At 39.9% G+C, this 22,460-nt stretch overlaps 1 long non-coding RNA gene across 1 annotated transcript; it reads right to left on the minus strand.

Moving 5' to 3' along the window:
* Positions 1-1,767: 1,767 nt before the first annotated feature.
* On the minus strand, positions 1,768-21,237 carry LOC137096824 (uncharacterized). The gene is made up of 3 exons (XR_010909751.1): positions 21,177-21,237; positions 3,421-3,554; positions 1,768-1,839 (listed from the first exon to the last, which is right to left on the minus strand). It is a non-coding gene; the product is annotated as an uncharacterized lncRNA (long non-coding RNA).
* Between the last annotated feature and the right edge of the window lie 1,223 nt (positions 21,238-22,460).

The raw sequence follows: 22,460 nt of genomic DNA on the forward strand, positions 1-22,460 counted from the left end.
CTTCCCTCCTCCCACGCCCCCTCCGGGAAGTCACGCCCCCTTCCTTCGCCCCCCCCACCCCTTCCCACACTTCCGCTCCCTCGCCTGTCAGTCTTGCTCCCAGCACTTCCGGCGGAACCGCCATAACAACCAAGGCCTCGCTGAGCGACGCAGTGGTTGCAGCCTCCTAGGTTGCAGCGGGCCCAATGAAGGAAGAGGAAAAACATCAAAGGAAGGAAGGAAACAGAGAAGGAAACATGGAAGCAAAGAGCGAAGGAAAGAAGGAAAGAGGTAGAGAAGGAAGAAAATAGAGAAAGAGGAAAAGAAGAGGGATTGAAAGAAATGGGTAGAGAAAGAAGGAAGGAGAGAGGAGCAAAGGAAGAAGAGAAAGAAAAAGAGGGGGAAAAGAAGGAAAGACAAAAGGAAGAATGGAAACAAAAACCACAGGAAGGAAGAAAGGAAAGAGGCAGAGAAGGAAGAAAGAGAAAGGGAAGGAAAAGAAAAAAAGGAAGAAGGAAAGAGGAAGCGAAGGAAGGAAGGAGAGAAGGAAAGAAGACAAGGGAATGAGGGAAAGAAGGAGAGAAAGAGGGAGGTAAGGTGGGCCACAGCAACGCGTGGCAAGGAAAGCTAGTATATATATATATATCTATGGAATGTCCAGGGTGGGAGAAAGGACAATCCTTGTCTGTTTGAAACAAGTTGTAATTTGCTTGATTCACATTGAGTAACCTTGTAGTTGCAAAGTTACTCAGTGAGGGCACTTGCATAGAGGTAGCCTGGCTGTTGTGCTTGGAGACATTGTTTGTTTTCCGAGCTCTGTCATTTGTGTTATACTAGAAATGCTGTAACTATAACATCATATGTTCAGGGCCAAAAACCAGAAGTTATGATTGTAGTGCTAGACCCTGAGAACATCCTCTTAAATACCAAACGTGTCCTAGCTACATTCCGTACTAACCATGTAGATCTCAGATCAGGATTACCACGTATGCATTAGATGTTGCTCATGTGCACTTTGTTTTCATATGTATTATGTCTTATTGATTCTTGGAATAAATGTCTCAACCAGAATTGTGAGTATGTTGGATTGAATGCAGTGCTGGGACTTGGTAGATCCTTTGGTCAGTTATTGTTTGTTGTCTGTTTGCATTACTTCTCAGTTTTAGAGCTCATTCCAGTTCCCTTTTTCAGTCCTCCCCAACAGCCAGATAGAATTCTACCTCCCTTTCCAATGCACAAGATAACAGTGCATTTTGGTAATTGTTCTTACATGCTTTGTTAGCAAAAAAAATGAAATTTCTAAGCTCCACGGGGTCTTTGAAGGTGGGGCATCAGAGCTTTGTGAAAACTATTCAGCTGATTTTCACTGAGTGCTGGCTGGCTGTTCAAATGAACCAAGTGTCTTTTAAGGAAAGTGCATGCCATTGTAAAATTTTCTGTAAATCCACGAAGTATGGCTTTCTTTTGTGACATACACAGGTAGCTTTGTTGTCTCCACTAGTGTCAGTGGAACAGTTTTCTTTTTTTTTCTTTTACACCAAAGTGACTGGTGGAAGAGTCGGGCCCAGCAAAGACTGATTAGACAGACATGGCAGGGAGCAACAAAGCCTCATGTCGGTAGCTTCTCACTTTATCTGCCATTATTTCAGCTCTAAAGAGCAACCCGCAAAGAACAAAGCACAACCGTTCGTAAGAAAACAATTTCTTGCCCTGGTACGGAAGAACAAAGAAAGATATACAGGGAAAACAATGTTTCTTCCCACCTCTCTCCAATTTCTACAGCCTGAGAAAGGTGTGTAGGCGTCCCAATGGGCAGAGCATCCAGTTATGGCGCCCACAGCAGACAACACCATCAGGGCCCTGAAACAAAAGCAGCCCATCAAAGACATGCATTTTATACTGGATAGAAAAGTAATACATATAGCACTCAAGGCATGTGGCTTAAAATATTAAAAAGGAGGAGAGCAGTATGGAAAACATTCTTTTCTTTTAGAAAAATTGCCTGTGGACTGTCTCTTAGTGTTCTGAAGCTGCTCCCTGAAGCTATTTTATATAATACCTAGTTCTCTCCTGTTTCAAAAGTACTAATGATTCTGTGGCTGGAGAATCAGAGAAGGCTCTCAGTCCCTTCTTATGCCTCCTTTTATGCCCTTGAAGTTTGATACTCTAGCAATTGTTTTAAAGTTAGAAAGCACTGGGGATGAAAAACCCTCTATAGCATTATCTGGGACTTGTTTTGAAAAGAGAAGAGAAAAGAAGGTGCCAATTTTGTACGTGAGTCCTTTTGATGAGCACGGTGGGGAACTGAAGAAAATTCAATTTTTATAATACAAATACTGAGCAAATTACTTTTTAAAAATTTAATATTTCAACTAACCTCTCCTAGCTGGTACCTTTTTATATGTGCTGATATATGATATAAGATGATATAATTATCATCTTATTCATTTGTTTTTGTTGTGTGTCTCCAATTTCCAACTTATGGCGAACCTAAGGTGATGTTCGCCATAATTTTCCGAGAGTGCATGACTCACCCAGGGTCAAGCAGTGGGTTTCCATGGCCAAGCAGGGAATTTAACTTTTTTCTTTCGAGTCACAATACAGTGCTTAAACATCACATTGAATCCATTAATCATATCCAGCTCATAATAGGAGCTGTAGGCTAGGGACCTCATCACATGAGGGAGGAAAGCAGGGGGAATAGTATTTTTACTGTAGCAGTTCATTCCATTACACTTAAATGGGAAACAGATAATATATTTACCCCACCCCCACCCCCTTTGTCTGTTTCTACTGTAATCCTGCAAGTTCTGAGGTATCACACGGGTGAGTGTAGTCTCTCCCCCCCCCCCCCCCCCCCATTCCACATTCTTCTTTTTCTTTTATTAAAAAGGAAACTTCACAATTGTGAAGTCTAAAATCTAGGTTGAAAAAAGGGGAAATATAGCCATAGCAAAGTGGTGATATATCAAAATTGTGCAATTCCGGAAGCATAAACTAGTTTTTTAAAAAATACCATACGTTTCATACTGATGAGAAAAGAAGCATCTAGGCTCATTTTGAGAATGCCCACAGGAACGGCCACTCTTTAACAGAACAAAAATGATCTAACATGGGGGAATCTGACTGTTTCCATTCCACATGTAAATAAGCGCCTTTACCTATTTCTGTGTGAATTGGGGACTCTGAAGACAATTTGTTCCTGAAACCTAAAACCTCCTTTTCTATACACTTTAAACACATTTTAAGATGGAGTCCCATGGGGAACAGCCAGAACAAGTTTTATGTCTTATGATGGACTCTGTGGGATTCCCATCTTTAAAGCATTTTACAATGTGTAGAAATGGGGGGGGGGGGGGGGCTGCATCTGATGCGGTCCTAGGATATTAGTAAGATTTAAGCTATTTCCACAGTTCCAATCTTGAGGCTCCTGTCACATACCTTTGCCTTTTTACCTTCAGAATTCTTCCATGTATCAGGTACTTGATCTTAAAGGTGACCTGTCCACTGGACATGGGGCTGTACTGATCAATGGGTTCAATGCTGTGGAGCATTATCAGTTCTCCTTTTCAATTCTTAAATGGAAACAGACACAGAACTTTAACAGCAACAACAATAAAAACTAGTAAGATTAATTATCTGAATGTGCAGTCCCCGAATTTTTTACTTTTTCCCACTCCACAAATCCTATTCAGACCTTATTCATTCTTCTTTTCCTAACTGGTCTTCTCTCTGCGTACAGATAAGCCCCCTGGGATGTTGTGAGGTTTTTGGGCTGTATGGCCATAAGCCCCCATTTGCACCATCCCATGAGCTGTGATTAGCAGGCTGTACTTAGGCATGCCCAGCTTCTCACTTCATATAAATCAAGGATACCAGGATGGAGACTGCTGGGCATCCTGTTCCTTCTCTTCCTTTAAATCGGATGTGTTCCATTCTAAGCAGGACCTGAATGAGGGCCTGCCTTTACAAAACAAGTTGTGTTTCTAGGCATTCCTTCTTTAACAAAAAGATGGGGTATCAGAGGCAGAAATAACATCTAAATAGCGATAGCTTCCTATGATATAAAAACAAAGTGATTCTAACATTTCAGCAAACTTTTAAATATTTTTAGCATCTTTAATGAAACAAGTTGGTCATTTTTAACTTTTTAGAGATCACTTGAAAGCACCTTCCACTATATGTTGAGTATTTTTGATTTCACAGGTTTTAACTTTTTAAACATCCTGATGGCCAACTTTATAAATATTTTTCTTTAAAAAATACTGGGTGGTAGCTGTAGAGGTGTATGTAGATATAGAGCAATATAGTCAGATTGGTCATCTGTGGACTGATGTTGTCTCTGAGATACTAGCTTCTGGTCTTTTGATAGTTTTTTGGGGAAAGAAAGAAATCATTGGACACCAATATGTTACTGGTGCATTGGAAAAAACCTGCTGCTCCCTCTCTCATCCAATGGCTTAAGAATTACTGGTGTAGAAGACCAAAAAAGTCAGGGGTTAATTTAGTTTTGTTTGGCTTTACTTGCCAAAATAATTTGGCTGGCAGCGTGTAGAAAATATAAAAAGCCAGCATTGCACATGAATGTGAAATCTGTGTATCTTATTTCAGTGCCTGTTAAGGGAAAGATTTGTTTTCTTTAAAATTTTGGTATTCTTTAAAGTTTTAGATTTCATTCCCTAACCCACTATTTGCAAAATGAGGAGCACATTTCTTGATCCTGCTAAGAATGTAATCTAGGACAAATTCCAAAAATACAAATATTTCCTTACAATTATACTGTGCATTCCATCTATATACATAAATCATACTGTTTTTATACTGGAAAATACATTCTTATGTACCCTGTAATAAATAATACTCCAAGAAAAAATCTATTAAAATGACATTTTAATAAAATATGCAAAATGTAACTGAAATTTCAAAGCAACTGCAGCTTATGAAAGCTTGTCTTTCTGCCCTCCTGAGGAATATTCACCCCAAGAGCCTGTTCAGCTAGAAGTAAATCAAGCTTTTTTTCTGAAACAAACAGTTTGGAGTTTATAGTTAAGTCTTTCTTTGGATCAGAATTGGTGTTGAGCCTGGAACGTTGCTAGGTTTGTCCGTTTCTTGCCTCTTGCGCCCCTGCAGTTGTAGCCTTTCTGCTTAAATTGAAATTGTGTCCAATTTTCTCTTTATTCAGGTCTTCTCTCTACTTTTGAATTTCTTTTCAAGTAGAAGGGAAAATACCTTAAAATTTGCTAATTATATGGAATCAGCTTTCATAACTTAGTCTATTTCACCTCCCCCCCCCCCCCCCCCAAATTTCTTTTCACAGAATCTTCAAATAACTACTTCATGGTGCATTTTGTACGAAGGCATACATCGGAAGGAACTGACAAAACCACTTCTGACTGCATATTGCATAAGATAACCCTATGAAATTGATAGGGTCACCTGTAAGTTGACAAGTGACTTGAAGGAAAACATACACACATACAATGTGCTTGAACAGCATTCAGGGCTAGCTCGATATATTTTCTTACCATAGGCAAAACTGCAAATAGCATTGTCTCTTCACTCACCCAAGTCAACGTGGATAGTACCCAAATCAGTTAAGTTATTCTGGCACATGAGGCGGAAAATCCTGCATGCCAACTCTCCTTATTCTTGAAAGGAAACAAATTAAACAAAATTTATATTTTGCCTGAGGCAGGTGCCACATGCTGCCAGGTAGAATCCAACCACCAGTGAGGTCAAAGGTGAAATATGCTTCATTGTGTTATTTTCTGCTTTCTCGTTTCAAATATATGTAAATTAAGTTGAAAATAGAAATAGCTTCCCAGCTATAGGTTGAATAGCTCTTATCCCGAAATTCAAAATATGAAGTACTCCAAAATCTATCCACATGGATGACTAAGATAACGCTGCTTTTGCTTTCTAATGTAAACAATCTTTGTTTCATTCTGGGCAAAAGTGCAAGTTGTCTTTAAAACAAATGAATTTCATGTTTGGATTTGGGTCCCATCTCCAAGATATCTCATTATTGTAAGTATGTACAAATACAGATATTCCAAATTCCTGGGTTTTCCAGGAAACATTTGGCTCTGGACAGTTTGGTTTGGCAGAGGATTTCAGACCAGGTTTGCAATATGTACTTTAGCATCGACTCATTGGAATCCATGATTCAGAAAATGATTGCAAATGGACATGAGAGTACTGTGGTGGAACATCTTCAAGGCAAAAAATATTTTGAATTTAAAATCATTGCTGGCTATAATGTATGGGTTCTAGTACAGTAAAGTGTTCTGTTTGGAACTGGTCACACTGATGATGTCATTCAATTGAAGTTACTCATTGAATCACCCCATGGGCCTCCTCCCAAAGGGAGCCTACAGAGTCCTCTTGTCACAAGCCCAGCCCCTTCCAATTCTAATTTTGTTTCCTTCACTTGATTTTTTGTCATAACCGCTGCTACAACTGACGGCATTGCTCTTGTAGGTCTCTTGCTCTCCATCTTTCCTTCCACATTCCTACTGATGAGTAGTAGAGCATCCAGCCTTTCTTGGCCTCTACCCGCTTCATTGGCACTGCACGCTGCAGCATCAAAGATTCCTTAGAAGCTTGATGGTGCAGCAACATTGTCTCAATTTTGGGGCAATCCAAGAGGAAGCTGCAGGGCACCAGGGAGGAAAGAACCTCCTGTGGCTTAATGAAGGGAATTTCTTCTTTGGTGTGATAACTGCTGGGTGTGGGTAGCATCTTGATCAGTCATGGTATCACCACCTCTGGTGATGTCACCCAGTACATTTCATAGCCATGCATCCCTTAGTTATGCCACTTAACTACAGTGCATCCAAAACATCATTTTGTAAAGCTTTATTATTCACTTCATTACACATCATGTTGCCAGAACAGAATATCCACAGATCAGATTTGAGGGACAGTTTCGTATATTACCTGTATATTAGCCTCGTTGAACTCTTCCAGGCAGATGGTCTAAGTACATTTAAGTATTGAATGATTGAATTATCCATACTTCAGTGTCTAAATCTGTGTTTGATGCAGTAATAACATTAACTATAGATAGTGTCACTAATATTGTGGTTATTTGTTCACTAATTATTTTCTGAAAAATACTTTTGGTTAAATGTTGGCTACCAATGGTGTCCACATGCAAATGAGCACTGAAAGTGGTCAAAAATTCAAACAAATAAGACTTAGAAGGCAAAGCTGATGCTCGCTGCTTTTGCAATTGTAAGTCCTTTAAGTGGTGGTGGTGCGGGGGGTGGGGTTGCTTGTTTTTCCATGTCTTTTTAAAAAATTAAGTAGAAACACTTTTTAGTTCAATACTTTTACAAGGCAATGTACTAATTTGTTCTTCTTAGACTGGAATGACTCACTCTCTTTAATGTTCCACTCAGCATCATTGGATTTGATGCCACACTTGGAATGGCTGATGGTAAGTGGGATCAAAGTGGGTAAAGTGGGTGCTCTTATATTGAGGAATGTTAGGAGATTTGGAATCATAGCAATAAAGAACAACCCATTGAAATATCATGTCATATTTTAGAAACACACCTAATAAAAATGGAGGAACTCTACCTACTCCATATTAATTTCATTGATCACTACTAGACAAAGTGTGCAAGTCTTTTGAATAGGCCAGAGTATCGTATTTTTTTACCACCAGAGGGTTGAATCTGAAGACTTCATTCCATTCACTGTAATCTTCTGATTGAAGAACTTTTTCTGTCAGTAGTTCTTCCACATGAAAGAGGATTCTTCTGCTGGAGGAAGTTCCCTTTATGTCTAAACTACTGTTTGCAGAAAGCATTCATTTCACATCATAATCTCAAGGACTCTAAAAATGTCTTGGGAAGACCCAAAGCACAAAATGAAATTAGCCATGGGAGAGGGGATCAATGCTTGGATCTGGTGATAGCCATTTATGCTGGCTTCACACTTATGCAACATGCCAGGATTATTCAGCAATGACAGATCCAGAAGGATGAGTCCATTATCACTCTATATCCATGTCTACACTGGCTGATAAATCTGGGACCAGTACAGAGCAGATTGCATCAACCCCACTGAACTATTACCACACCTTCCATGTAATCGTAGTCAGTCCCAGCTTGCCACTGGACTTCATGTGAGCCCATGACCATTGCAGGCCCCCTGTGCTGACATCAGAAAAGGCATGATAGGAAGGAGAGAGCCAATTTTCCCATTTCTTTCTAGGTTACAGTCACCTCTGCTGATGTCAGCAGGGGGCACCACTATAACTGAGAGCTGTGATGGCAGTGACAGGCACGATCCATCCATTTTTCCCTGCTCATCACCACAGGGAAAAAGTGATGGTGGTGTTGGCCATGTGGACAGTGCTGAAATCAGACCCAATCCTGATGTCCATACTGTTCTGAAGCTGCAAGATATTTCAGAGTTTCAAAAAACTCCAGAGCACCCCCTGACTTTTACTAAAGAGGGGCAAGACACGTTTTTGCTCACAGACTCGCAAACCTCATTAGACGCACTTTAAACTAGGTCCACCGGGGGAGGGGGACAACAGCCTTGCAAACACTACTTTACCCATAATGTCTGGGAATCGCCAGAAGGCTAAACGGAGGGCTGCACAAACACAACAAGGACCAAGTACCAAAAGCACAATAATCCCAATTAAACAGCTCAAGGGAAGATCCCAGGGGCTCACATGTCTTTACACTAATGCACAGAGCATGGGAAATAAACAAGACGAACTCCAACTTTTAGCACAACACCACAAATATGATATCATAGGGATCACTGAACCTGGTGGGATGACTCCTATCGCTGGAATGTAGATATCGAGGGGTATAACCTCTTTCACAGAAACCGAACAAAGAGGAGAGGAGGTGGAGTAGCCTTATATGTCAAAAACTCTTATGCTGCAGAAGAGATTCAAGACAGCAATCTGGGAAACCAGCTTGAAATCATCCGGATAAGAATCAAGGGAACTGGGACTCAAAAAGATGTCGTTGTAGGCGTCTACTACAGACCCCCAAGCTTGATGAAGTCTTGATGAAGTCTTCTGCCAACAGTTGACCAAACAGGCACAGAAAAGAGATGTAGTAGTCATGGGCGATTTCAACTATCCCGATATTTGCTGGAAAACAAACTCGGCCAAGAGTACAAGGTCCAACAAATTCCTCGCTTGCCTTGCAGACAATTTCATGGTCCAGAAGGTAGAAGAGGCAACAAGGGGATTGGCTACTCTTGATCTCATCCTAACAAATGCGGAGGACCTGATCGATGCGGTCGAAGTGGTAGGATCCTTAGGGGCAAGTGACCATGTGCTCCTGCAATTTGAGGTACAAAGGAAGGCTGAAACTAAGACAAGTCAAACCCGCATTTTGGACTTTAGGAGAGCTGATTTCCAAAAAATGAAGGAAACGCTGAGCAGCATTCCGTGGACACAGATACTAAAAGACAAGGGAGTTACGGATGGATGGGAATTTCTCAAGAGTGAAATACTCAAGGCGCAATTGCAAACCGTGCCAACAAAGAGAAAAAATAGGACAAGTGCAAAGAAGCCAGAATGGATGTCCAAAGAACTTCTAACTGTGCTAAGACACAAAAGAGACATGCACAAGAAGTGGAAAAAGGGAGAAATCACCAAAGAAGAATTCAAACAAATAGCCAACACCTGTAGGGAAAAGGTCCGCAAGGCTAAAGCAAAAAATGAACTCAGACTTGCCAGGGACATTAAAAACAATAAAAAGGGCTTCTATTCTTATTTCAGTAGAAAAAGGAAAAACAAGGAGGCGATAGGACCTCTTCGAGGAGAAGATGGGGCAATGCTGACAGGGGATAGGGAAAAGGCAGAACTACTTAATGCCTTCTTTGCCTCGGTCTTCTCACAAAAAGAGAGTCTTCAACCTCAGCAAGATGGAGTGGATGAGGGATTGGAGGACATCCAACCCCAATTTGGGAAAGAAGTCGTCCAGGAATACCTGGCCGCTCTTAATGAGTTCAAGTCCCCAGGGCCAGATCAACTACACCCCAGAGTATTGAAGGAACTAGCGGAAGTCATTTCAGAACCATTGGCAACCATCTTTGAGAGTTCTTGGAGAACGGGAGAAGTTCCAGCAGATTGGAGGAGGGCCAATGTGGTCCCAATCTTCAAGAAGGGAAAAAAGGATGACCCAAACAACTACCGTCCGGTCAGCCTCACGTCGATACTGGGCAAGATTCTGGAAAAGATTGTTAAGGAAGCGGTCTGCAAACACTTAGAAACAAATGCAGTCATCACTAATAGTCAACATGGATTTATCAAAAACAAGTCATTCCAGACTAATCTGATCTCTTTCTTCGATAGAGCTACAAGCTGGGTAGATGCGGGGAATGCCGTGGATGTAGCGTACCTGGATTTCAGTAAGGCCTTCAACAAGGTCCCCCATGACCTTCTGGCAAGGAAACTAGTCCAATGTGGGCTAGGCAAAACTACGGTGAGGTGGATCTGTAATTGGTTAAGTGGATGAACACAGAGTGCTCACTAATGCTTCCTCTTCATCTTGGAAAGAAGTGACAAGTGGAGTGCCGCAGGGTTCTGTCCTGGGCCCGGTCCTGTTCAACATCTTTATTAACGACTTAGATGAAGGGCTAGAAGGCATGATCATCAAGTTTGCAGACGACACCAAATTGGGAGGGATAGCCAATAGTCCAGAGGACAGGAGCAGAATTCAAAACGATCTTGACAGATTAGAGAGATGGGCCAAAACTAACAAAATGAAGTTCAACAGTGACAAATGCAAGATACTCCACTTTGGCAGAAAAAATGAAATGCAAAGATACAGAATGGGGGACAATGCCTGGCTCGAGAGCAGTACGTGTGAAAAAGATCTTGGAGTCCTCGTGGACAACAAGTTAAACATGAGCCAACAATGTGATGTGGCGGCAAAAAAAGCCAATGGGATTTTGGCCTGCATCAATAGGAGCATAGTGTCTAGATCTAAGGAAGTAATGCTACCCCTCTATTCTGCTTTGGTTAGACCACATCTGGAATATTGTGTCCAATTCTGGGCACCACAATTCAAGAGAGATATTGACAAGCTGGAATGTGTCCAGAGGAGGGCGACTAAAATGATCAAGGGTCTGGAGAACAAGCCCTATGAGGAGCGGCTTAGGGAACTGGGCATGTTTAGCTTGAAGAAGAGAAGGCTGAGAGGAGATATGATAGCCATGTATAAATATGTGAGAGGAAGCCACAGGGAGGAGGGAGCAAGCTTGTTTTCTGCTTCCTTGGAGACTAGGACGTGGAACAATGGCTTCAAACTACAAGAGAAGAGATTCCATCTGAACATTAGGAAGAACTTCCTGACTGTGAGAGCCGTTCAGCAGTGGAACTCTCTGCCCCGGAGTGTGGTGGAGGCTCCTTCTTTGGACGCTTTTAAGCAGAGGCTGGATGGCGATTTGTCAGGGGTGATTTGAATGCAATATTCCTGCTTCTTGGCAGGGGGTTGGACTGGATGGCCCATGAGGTCTCTTCCAACTCTTTGATTCTATGATTCTATGATTCTAAGACTAGATTAACCTGGTTTAACCCTCAATACTTATCCGAAGTAGCCAACATAGGGTAATAAAACTGCAGACTAACACATTCTTCACCTCATAACAAATGAAGGCAGTCATCTCATTCTATTATTTGAATGTCCTTTCCCATTTAAGGCTTGCAGGATATTCAGGCTTTATAAATCTAAGTTAAGATAAAATTCTAAGCTATTATTTAACTAAATTACAGTAACAAAATATACTCTGTGGCAAATTGCAATGAGTACAGCATTACGGTCCTTGCAGCCTGGTAGAGATTGACACTCCAAAAGCACAAGCAGTTTCAATCTCTACCAGGAGCATGCGTTTTGTAAAACTAATGATTACAACAGGGATAGCTCAGAACAATAAATTGTTAGTGAGAAAATCCACCCACCCACCCAGTAATGTACTGTAGAACTGCAACCTAAGCTCAGAGAAGACAATGAAGTTTGAGCAGGATGTCAGGTTACATTATTGTCTCTGTTAACCAAAAAAATTCTACTGTTCAATTGTTGAGGTTTGGGTCTAATACACTTGTGAGCCAGTAATAGTAATTGTAATAGGAGCTAGGGTTTTAAAATGATATTTAGAATAGCTGCAAGACCAGAATATAGTATGAGTTCCATTCCCGAGTCATATCTTGGCATGACTGCATTTGATGTATGAATAGAATAGATTGGATTGGATGTGCATAGCTGTACAGCTCATGAAAAAGTAACAAGCTTTATATCAATGCGGACATACCAAAGGAGACTAAACAATTGTTTAGGGAAGAGCAAAGGGGAGGGGGAAAATGCATTGAGTAGGATCAGCTAGAACAACATATATTTTCAAGAGTACCTGAACCTTTGGATTAACACTTACTTTGCTTATATTTCCCCCTACTTTCCTTTCCCCCAGGAAATTCAAAAACTACAGGAGAAGTTGAAAATTCAAATTCTAATGTGGACTGTCTGCTGAACTTCATCTACTGGTGAATAAATATTCTCTGTTTGAGAGTGGTAGCTGGAAGGAATGGTTTGGCATCATGATTTCTCTGAAGGGAATTATTCTAACAGCATGTTTTCCTTGATTCTCTTGCTGTCTCTACTTCTGTTGCCCAAGGAGACATGCCTATTTTAAATCCCTCCACTCCTGAAGCCTGTGCATCTCCTTAAAATATAGGTTGAAGGTTACCCAGTAGATAAAAAGACGATAGTAACATTTAAAGAATAGGAATTCAGAGAATAATGGAAAAGCAAGCAAGGGCAAAGGATGTCAGAAGATGAGCAGGATGGGGGTGGAGAATGGGAGAGAATCCTATATTCACAAATGTTTTAATAATGACACAGATTTTGAAACAAAAAAAGAGAATATTGTTAAGATTGCTATATGTGCACACAAAATGAGGTGGTGGTAAATTATGAGCCCAACTAATTTTAACTACCATGAGCAAATCAATTTCTTCTGCAATAACTTTTGGAAAGCATTTGAAATTTGACAGATAAATGTTATAGGAGCATCCCTTCCCATCTTGCAAGTTGCACTCTTAGGGCCTTATCATATCAGCCTGCTGTCTCATTCCAATTGCATTAATGTAAGGAATGGAAACATACCAGCTTTAGAACATTCATTATCAAACTTTCTTATATTAGTGCAATAGCACTGCTTTGGCAATGCACGGATCCAACATCTTTCTTCTGCACAGTTCCCATAACTCCATTGTCCTGCCGTGTTCCCTGCCCAGCAGTCATTTCATGTTTTAATTATTCTTTTTACCACAAATTAGCTATTATGACAATACAACAAAAATAATAAGAAAAATAGTGATAAGGGAGGAAACCATCATGCTTGGAAATAGTGAGGAGTGTGGGGAGAGAGGAAAGGAGGAGAATCACACCCACTGATGCAACCGGACTGCTAGAACAACAGAACTGCAGTACAAGGAAACTACTGCACAAAAGTCAGTAAAGGAAAGGCAAAGATATCAAGATCCATTTATGGGTATTATCTGTTCTATAGGGAGCTGCGGTGACACAGCTGGTTAATCTGCTAAACTGCAGAACTTGCTGACTGGAAGGTCTGCGATTTGAATCCGCTGGACAGGGTGAGTTTCCCTTGTTAACCCCAGCTTTTGCCAACCTAGCAGTTCAAAAACATGCAAATGTGAGTAAATCAATATGTAACATTTCTGTAAGAAGGTAACGGTGCTCCATGCAATCATGCCGGCTACATGACCTTGGAGGCATCTATGGATAACACCGGCTCTTTGGCTTAGAAATTGAAATGAGTACCATCCCCCAAAGTCGGACTCGACGAGATTTAATGTCAAGGGGAAACCTTTACCATGCTAATGAATGAGATGCAAAGCAGCAGTGGGATGGGCAAAGCATCCTGTGATAACTACTGGCCAAAGATGCTATTATCCTCCCGAAATTCTTCTTTGCCAGATTTGTGTGATACAACCCTTAGTTGTAGTGATGCAAACATTGTTTGACACTTGGGTGGCCTAGGGGATCTTCAAACATGATGAAAATGCCCTCCATACTTCTTGAGGGAATTTCATGGTATTTTGTGGCATTTTGAAGCCCAAACTTTTGACATGCAGGGGGTCCTGGGATTCACAAAAGTGCTTCTGGTAGTCTAACCAAAAGGTGTGACAGCCTAAATTGTTTGGGACCAGGTTACCTGAATGCTCACATCCTTCCTCATTTGCCCATCTGGAGCTTAAGGTAGTGTGGATGCTCCCAACAAGAGAAGTGTCATGGTGGCTATTATGCAGAAGCCCTTTTTTGTGATGGTACCTTGTTTATAGAGTTCCTTCCTCAGTCAGAGATGGGAAATAATAGTTTATTATGAAGCCCAAAGTGCCACAAAAATGGTGCAACTGTGCCATGGTTTTTAACTTCTCCAGACATGAAATGGATAGCAGAAGGTATAATCCTTCTCTTGTTTACTGTTTTTACTTATGGACCACATACATACATTTCTGTTTTGTTTTTGTTTTTTGTTTTTGTTTTTTGTTTTTGCTTCTTAGGAAATGTGGTCCTTTCAGCAAAAGGCGAAGACCTTCTAATATCAATAAAAGTTGAACACTTTCTATTTCCCTCATGTTTTTAATTAAACCAGAATAATGTTATGAGATGTTGTTGATTTTCAACTGATATTTTGTTGTTGATTTTCAACTGATATTTATGTTTTAATTTTATATGGTTCATTTTTTTTACTATAAACTTTCCAGAGAACCTTGATTATTGGTCACTATTTAAACATTGACAATGAATAAATACGGTAGTTGCCTTCATTAAAAATTCATTTTTTCTAATTTACCTTTGAAAGGTACCTGTGCCAAATCCCAGGGAGAATGGTAAAGAGATAGTCAAAAGAAATATATATGTGTTTCATCTAAAATAATGCATTGTTTCCATTACAACTCTATAACCTACAATTATGTACTCCTTAAATCTTCGTATTTTGTTATAGCTCTCATAATAACAAAGGCTTGATATATAGATTCTTTCCCTTGGCCATTACCAATTGAGTGAAAAAATATGCATTTATGAAGCTTTATTAATAAGATGTGAATAATTCAAACAGATTCGACTGTGAAGAAATAGCAGAGTATCTTCTTATTTGCATATAAATGAAATGATGCTTTAGTGTCAGAGTTGAAAATTAAATAATATAAAGTTTTACAGTGTAGTCCTGACACAGTCATAAATATTAAGGTCATAAGTTGAGATTTTCTAACATCACATCTTATCATCTTTTGCAGAAGTGTGACTGAGAGGCCAAATCCTGCCTTGCCATATTTGTGTGAATAGTCAGAGTCCAATGCATGAATTAACATGGATAATATGAGTAGATTCAGAACTGTATTCAATAGTGAAAGACACAGTGCCAGATGATAATCCATGAAAATAAGCAGATCCTGAAGCTATGCATTGGAAAAAAGTAATAGATTGAATAAGTAACATAGGATAATAAACAATTCTAGTGAATTCTGTAGATTTGATGGAATAGCATTTTTTAAAAAGTGGATATGTGTGAGGCACTCTGATGACAAACAGAGGTTTTCAACCATTTGTAGTGTTCGTAGTTAAAATCTAACTGCACTAGTACACAAAATATTATTTTTCCATTCTTAGTAGTACGAAATTACCATAAGGAGCTGATACCAATCTAAAAGGCAATTGTGCCCTCAAAGGAATGTCCACTTAATTGTTGTATTTTTTAAAAAGTTATATCATAAAATTAGCATACATTGGTATATCTGCCGTTGCCCACATGTCGGAGGGGCTTTATTATTTCTCTTTTTCTCCCCCCCCCCCCCCCCAAATACCTTTTTTCCTTTCCTTTCCTTTCTCTTCCTTCCTTCACTTCAATTTTCACCTTGTCATTGGAAAAGTGTTTTCCACCAAGGTGTTCCTTTAATTTAGTGAACAGATGGTAGTCACTGAGTGCGAGATCAGGGCTATGAGAGGGGTGGCTTAAAACATCCCAACCAAATGAAGTCAACAACTCTTGTGTTGCATGAGTAGTGTGTGGATGCGCATTGTGATGAAGGAGACAGATTCCTGCCATCAGCATCCCACAATGTTTGTTTTGGATGGCTCTGCAAAGTTTCTTCATGGTCTCACAATATATTCTGTATCCATTTTGTCACATGCTGTCTTGACGTTATGTCCTGTCTATAAACTGAAATGATTTTGCGATGAATTGCAGCATTGACAAGGTAGGTAGTGCACTTGCAAACTTTGCACTTGGAAGAAAATGGAATGAGGATGCTCATCTCTAACCTTCACCACAATGCCAGTCGATGAGCTACTGATGACTGGCACTGCTCGTTTGCTTCTGCTGCCTTCCTGCTACATGGTAGTGATACCAACTTCCTCCAAGAAAATTCCCCGTGAGAGATACGTGCCTTGTAACCTTACTTTCCAGATAACCCTTGTACATCTACCTAAATTTTATTGGGTTTACAGATTGTCTGCACATCTTACGAGAACATGGCTGCTGTGAAAGAATGTCATGGTTAGTCTTCATCTGATATTTCCAGATAAAATGAAATGTTACATGGTGTGTCTATCAAGCAGCAGTGTACTTACAGAAGAGGAGAAAGATCCTTGAATAGGCACTTTTAAAAGACTGTTTGTAAGTAAGAAGCAAAGCAGTTTGGGATGGGGTAGAGAAATGCCACATCTTTATCCTAAGTTTTTGTCTGTTGTGGGTGACCTACCATTCCAAGAGGAACCATAATCCAAAGTGACATGACTCATGTGGATATACACAGAGTTTTTACAACTAGTACTTAAATAATATATACCGAGACACTTAAACATCTGGAACATGCCATTTTCAAAGGCATCATTTATTTTTCTTACAATATAAGCAGCACACTTACCACATTTGCATTTTGAAATCATTGCATGTCATAATTACTTCTACAATCTCCCTGCAAGGTGTGCAGGGAGTACTTCTTGGGCTACTTTACATCTGTTTAAAGTTTTAACCATGGCAAAAGAGAAAAGAAAGGGATTAAGCGATTTACCTTGCTGCAGTGATTACAGTGACAGGTTACTCTCAGGCATTTTGATTTTAAGTATTTGCTCCTCTTTCATCTCATTTCATTGATGAGCTAATATGTAGTCTGAGACAGTAAAGAAATATAGATTTGGTTGTTTTTTAAAAAATACTGTCACCCTGCTTTTCTCCCACAAACTTAACGTAACTTATAATAAAATAACCACAGCTAGCATTGGCATGGCTATCTCTGCAGGCAAATGGAGGGGCAGCCATGGTAATGTGTGATGACCTAATGTGTGTGCACGCCTTACCTGTCAGTTGATCACAAGGAATATTCAAGGAATGCCTTTGCCAGTTCTTCTGAAATGTAACTTATAGCACCTAGTAGTTGTTTGGTACTAACCAGGATTAATGAAGCTTAGCTTCCAAGAGCAAACAGAATCTAGTGCCTTTCAGGTACTATAATAGGCTGATGTCTTATAAAAAATAAAATTACTGTCCAGATTTTGGGCACACCATTTTTGCCTTTCCTGCTTTTCAATAGTAGACCTCATCTTGTTAGTTGTGATGCCAAAATAAATAAAAAATTAGATATGGCATTTGGGCTAATTTTTGAGAAGCAAAGGGGAACTCGTTTTTTATGTCAGGAGTGACTTGAGAAACTGCAAGTTGCTTCTGATGTGAGAGAATTGGCCATCTGAGAGGGCATTGCCCAGGGGATGCCCAGATGTTTTGATGTTTTACCATCCTTGTGGGAGGCTTCTCTCATGTCCCCCTATGGGGAGCTGGAGTTGACAGAGGGAGCTCATCCGCACTCTCCCTGGATTTGAACCTCCAACCTGTTGGTCTTCAGTCCTGTTGGCACAAGGATTTAACCCATTGCACCACCAGGGGCTCCTAACTCTGTTTAGGCATATGGAATGAATGTTATTTAATTGTTCATTGAGGAGTGAGGGAGTATCTTGTCCATATTCTGTTAAAGAAATGAGCTACTAAAACATCAGAACCAACTGCCTTGTTGATGTCTGAGGGCAGAAAACAAAAGGCTATCTGCATATTGTAAGGATATATCTGGACAGAGTAATAGGATCTATTGTGGAATCCTGTTCAGACCTTTGGCTATTATATTCCATTCTTCTCAGTTTCCCTTTTCCATCTCAGCAATTGGTGAGCATGTTCAGTCATCATCTGGGCTATTGCACCTCAATTTTTTGTAACTTCTACAACTTCACTGTTGCAGTGCTGTGCATGATAGTGCTGATTTGATTACAAGAGGACTGGCACTTGAGATTGAGTCAATTGTTACCTGTCGGGTGTGTTTGTACATGTAATAGGAATTAGAAAGGCAAGAGAAAAATTGTGAGCCACTGCTCCAGATTGAGTATGCAGATTATAAAGTTTACCTTGATGGTTTTATTCAAGGAAAATGTTTTTAATAACTTTATCAATGTCAAAGGTGTCAGCTGACATTTCTCTGTGAAATCTTGAGACTCTCCTTTCATCTGCGTTGTAAACACATCAACAAGAATGTAACATGTCTTGACTTTGAAATGCTGCCGCCTACTTTCTATAGTGTTGTCAGCAGTCATCTTGTTATAAAAGTATTTCGTTTCTAGCTCCCATCTCCTTCTCGTAGCATTGACGCACTTCTTCTGCTGTGTTTGTAACCTCTTCTGTTTGTGTGCATTTTATCAGAAATGTAATATGACAGAGTTTCTCTTTCCTTTTGCATCATGTTGTTTTCTTTGGTCCTTTGCTGTCACCGCAGCAGTTATGCTACTGCGAGGCTACACAGAGAGTGTTTAACCAAGTACCTTCAACACATTTTGCCAAAAGCACTGCAAGAATGTGAACTCTCATAAATCCTTGATGGCAAGAAATCCCTCAGGTTCAGTTAGTGAGTTATTGCATTTTAATTTAGAATATTAATAGAATGTATAGACTCATTTCTTTTTGATCAAATTGAGAGCACACATAAAGGGATGTGTACTGTATTGTATGCTACTGGGAAATAGGCAGGATATACATTTAATTATTTATTTACCTTATACATGTCAATGGCTGTTTTTGAATAGCCCCACAAAATCTATGCAATTTGTATAGACCCACTCCATCCACCAGTATATCATATAGGCCCAAATAGACTACTGCAATGTGTTCATGTGCAGTTGCCTTTGAAGACTGTTTGGAAGCTTCAAGCAGTCCAACAAGCAGCCAGTTTCCTCACTGGAGTGGCATATAGGGACCCTTTGCTGCGTCAGCTCTACTGACTGCCCGCCTGCGAGCAAGCACAATTCAAAGTGCTGCCTTTAGCCTTTAAAGTCCTAAAGGGTTCCGGTCCAGCTTACCTGTTCAAACATATCTCCCTCTATGAGCCATCTTGGAGGCTAAGATCTTCTGGGGATCCCTGATGTTTGTCCCACCTCCTTCACAGGCACGGTTGGTGGGGACAAGAGACAGGGCCTTCTCAGTGGTGGCCCCTCAGCTGTGGAACTCCCTCTCTAGTGAAATAAGATCAGCCCCCTCCCTTCTAACTTTCAGAAAGAAAGTAAAAACATGGATGTGGGATCAAGCTTTTGGACAGTGATTTTTTTCAGTGCAATAATTAAATACGGAATAGTGCAATAACAACTGGAATGGCCTCAAACTATGATTTTGAATTGTGTGGTTTTAATAATTGGTTTTAATGTTGAGATGTTTTAATTTTGGGTTTTAATCTACATGTTTACATTGTTTGTATGTATGCTTATGTGGCATCGAATTGTTGCCTACTTGTGAGCTGCTCTGAGTCTCCTTTGGGGTAAGAAGGGTGGGATATAAATATAGTAAATAAATAAAATAAATAAATAGACCTGATTCTTAGAAGAAGCAAGCATTAAAGTAAATAAACCTCTCCAATTTGGTATCCTCCACAGGTCTAAACCTCTGGAAGTTCTTGTTCAAAACACCTAGAGAGGACAGTTGTGGCAAAGTCTCAAACTGCAGGTAATGCTCACATGGCTACAGAAAAATAAGTTTTCCAAATAAATATAAGTACAAGTTTATATGTTAGTCAGTGGCTAACATTCTGATCTAGACTCCTCCCTGGCATAAAGGTTTCTATGTACACAGTTACATTTATTATCTTGCTATGGAGGGGGTTATCATACAGAGAAACATTCAGCTATTTGAATCACCAACCCACTGCCTGAACTGATACATTCATTCTGCCCTTAAAAAAAAACAAAAAACAAAAAAAAACAAAAAAAACCAGGTTTGCCATCACATCTTTTTGTGAGCAAGTAATGTTCACTACTGTGTTTTCATTTGTGTAAGAAACCGAGAAGGCATTTGTATAAGATCTAGAGTTTTGCAACAGAAAACTGGGAGACTACAATTATATGACAGGGAATGTGGTCTGCATTGATTATGATTGCTTAATTTTGGCCAGTTTGACATTACTACTTTCATTTTGAATGTGCAGGACTCTGTTCTGAGAGATAGCAAGCTCTTAATGATTACATCATTTGGTTGTTACCTGAGATGTGACACTTTATTCTTCCCCTTTGCCTTAATGACTACAATAAATGGTAATTGCTGCTTATTAATCTTCAGAAGTCCCAACAGCTCTAAAAAGAATGGACCAGTTCCAGACCATCCAGAAGTGATGATGAGAGACAGTACTAATTGTCTATCTAGGCTCATTTATATGAACCTTTCTACATGTCTTCTAAGTCCTAGTGAACTGGTAGAATATAGAACCTTTCAATTATTTGTGGATTACTATTACTTAATGCTTTACTTGGACTTAGAACTTTTATTAAACGTATTTATAGTAGCTCTATACTCTATAGTGATGCAACGGATTAAACCGCTAAGCTGCAGAACTTACTGAACAGAAGGTCAGCGATTCAAATCTGCGAGGTGGGGTGAGCACCCACTGTTAGCCCCACCTTCTGCCAAACTAGCAGTTTGAAAACATGCAAATGTGAGTAGATCAATAGGTACCAGTTTGGCAGGAAAGTAACAGCGCTCCATGCAGTCATGTTGACTACATGACGTAGGAGGTGTCTATGGACAATGCCGGTTATTTGGATTAGAAATGAAGATGTTCACCACCCGCCAGAGTCAGACTGGACTTAATGTCAAGGGAAAACCTTTACCTTTTTATACACTACTAGCCATCCCCTGCCACGCGTTGCTATAGTCCAGTCTGGTGATCTGGAAAAGAAAGTAATGAGAAAGTGTTGGTTTCTAATATATGTAATTTCTGCTGTGGGTAAACATATTTCTTGTTGTTTCTTTGTCAGTATTGATGTAGCGATTGCCTGGTTTGCCTCCTCTGGAACATGCAACTTATAATTGTCCCTCTTCAGAGGTCCCTTTCAGATCTATGATACTATATCTCTCTGTGTGTGAATCATATATATCTATACCTATGGCTGGATGCCTCTTTGTCAGGAGGGCTTTGATTACATTTTCTTGCCCTAGTGAAGGGAGTTGGACTGGATGGCCTTAAGTATGGGGGTTCTGTGTGGGAAGCTTGCCCCAGTTCTGTCATTGGTGGGGTTCAGAATGCTCTTTGATTGTAGGTGATCTATAAATCCCAGTAACTACACCTCCCAAATGTCAAGGTCTACCCCCCCCCCCCAAAAAAAAACTCCATCTGTGTTCGTATTTGGGCATATGGAATATTCGTGCCAAGTTTGGTCCAGATCAAGCATTTTTGAGTCCACATCTCTGGATGTAGGTGAACTACAACTCCCAAACTCAAGGTCATTGTGCACCAAACCCTTCTAGTGTTTTCTGTTGGTCATTGATTGTAGGTGAACTATAAATCCCAGCAACTACAATTCCCAAATGACAAAATGACAAAATCAATTTTTTTGAGTGATGGTCACTCCTTGGGTTAGAAGATGTCTTGAGGCCAAATTTGGCGGCAATTCATCCAGTGGTTTTTTAGCTATGTTAAGACCACAAACGAACATTACATTTTTATTTATATAGATAGAAACAATATAAAGCTGTTTCAAATCAACCAGAAACAAAATTAGAAAAATGTAAACAAATGGGTCAGAATTCATTGTTAAGATGCTCCTGTTAGTTCTAAATCAATATTAGCCCATAACATTGGAGAAGAGCTATTGAATCCAATGGTACTTTTGGTTAATTCCCATTCATTTCAGTCCACCTGTTCTGGATAGGACTAATGATGGCTTTAGCTTCAATCAGAATGGATGTTAACTATGGGTCTTTCTCATTAGCTAGGGATTTAGTCAATTAGCTGCCAGTTAGGGGGATAAATCTGTGGGATAGAAAAAGTAAACTATATACACACAAAGGAGAGATTAGATTAACAGAAGCTATTTAGCTGTTTAGAATCTTGGCTTCAGAACTTAACTTTTTTGAGCAGACATGAGTTAGCGCAATGCTGCATAAAATGTTTG

This window comes from Anolis sagrei, chromosome 4, assembly GCF_037176765.1.
Source record: "Anolis sagrei isolate rAnoSag1 chromosome 4, rAnoSag1.mat, whole genome shotgun sequence".
In the NCBI taxonomy this organism is placed as follows: Eukaryota; Metazoa; Chordata; class Lepidosauria; order Squamata; family Dactyloidae; genus Anolis; species Anolis sagrei.